This window comes from Miscanthus floridulus, chromosome 18 (genome assembly GCF_019320115.1).
Source record: "Miscanthus floridulus cultivar M001 chromosome 18, ASM1932011v1, whole genome shotgun sequence".
NCBI classification, from domain to species: Eukaryota; Viridiplantae; Streptophyta; class Magnoliopsida; order Poales; family Poaceae; genus Miscanthus; species Miscanthus floridulus.
Genome location: NC_089597.1, coordinates 65,154,860 through 65,156,407, shown reverse-complemented (window position 1 = coordinate 65,156,407; position 1,548 = coordinate 65,154,860). Strand labels below are relative to the sequence as shown.

At 38.9% G+C, this 1,548-nt stretch overlaps 1 non-coding gene across 1 annotated transcript; it reads left to right on the top strand.

Annotated features, from left to right (window-relative positions):
- The first annotated feature begins 309 nt into the window (after positions 1–309).
- LOC136525080 (small nucleolar RNA R71) lies at positions 310–416 on the top strand. The gene has a single exon (XR_010776408.1). It is a non-coding gene; the product is annotated as a small nucleolar RNA R71 (small nucleolar RNA).
- Positions 417–1,548: the final 1,132 nt, after the last annotated feature.

Genomic DNA, 1,548 nt, shown 5'->3' with positions numbered 1-1,548 from the left:
TTCTGAGCATTGAATGCATCTTGATTAGCCTAACGATCTTTCTTGTAATTGGCTCATTGTTCAAGCCAATTCAATAGTACATCCATCTTGGTTGACAGTGCACACACCTCTTCTGGTACTTTTTCACTCTTATTGCATAATTGAATATTGCATGATGACCAGCCTTGATTAGAGGCTATCTTTTCCATAAGAATTTTAGCTTTTCTAGGGGTGAGTGGCATAAATGAGCCTCCAGCAGTGGCATCGAGTTGTTCATGAGCTTTCTGAGTTAATCCATGGTAGAAACTTTGCATGAGCAACCAATCTTCCATCCCATGATGAGGACAATCTGAAATGTATTCTTGGAAACGTTCCCATGCTTCTGGAATGGTTTCTCCTTTCTGCTGTTGGAAGTTTGAAATCTTTCCTCTTAAGGCATTGGTCTTGCCTACAGGGAAGAACTTTTCTAGAAAGGCCTTTGAACATCTTGCCCAAGTGTTGATGTGATCTTTGTTGGTGTAGAACCACTACTTCACTTTTCCCACTAGTGAGAATGGAAACAGACGGAGTAGTATGATGTCTTGAGCAACATCCTTGATGACGACTATGCTGCTAATCTCTAGGAAATGCTGAAGGTGAGCACTAGCATCTTCATGTGCCTTTCTGCTAAATGGGGTAGCTTGCACCATGTTGATGAGGCTTGGCTTGAGCTCAAACTCGAGGTTGTTGGTTTTGAGTGTTGGTCCTAGTGTGGATGTTCTCAGTGCTTGAAGCAGAAAACTTCACGCAGAGTTTTCTCAGCCATGGCTTTAGGAACTGGTGTTAAGCTTCCTCTTGATTCGGTTGATTCTGATTGAAAATTGTTGGTGAATCACAACCAAGTCTGCAATACCCTGTATAACATATGAACAAAGACAAACAAGGGTAAGCCTACTAAAGCAGAGGTTATGATTTTATAATAAGTATCTATTTGGTCAATTCTCTTAGCCATGTGCCCCTCCCCGGCAACGGCGCCAGAAATGCTTGTTGGCATTTCTTAGCATCACTTGTTACTAGGTTGTCATCCCTAGCATAATGCCAGAAATGCATGGTTGACACTTGTAAACTTTAGAGAAAAATGTATATATATTAAAGTATTCGCAAGCGCATAGATAATATACCATTGTAGCATTTCACCCAGGGATTATACCAGGTATCGTTATTTATATTTTTACCATAGGGAGGAGCTTATGGAGTGGTGTTGGCATAGAGATATTGACAAATATGTATACTTATGATAATAATTACTGTCATGCTATTGCAGGGGTAAGTCAAAGGGTAAATAAATGATAAGTGTAAGGTAATAGTGGTATTATAGAGATAGAATTAGAGACTCATAAATGTAGTATAACTAAGCAGGAGATTCGTTAAGAGAAAAAGATTCCTAAGTCATTACTTATCTACTAAGTCTTTTGTACACCCTAATATATACACTCTCATCTATAGTATAACTAACTTTGGATCTACGCATAAGAAACATTACTAAGGAAGATCAAGAACATAGCTTATCTACCTTCGCAATCACGTTCT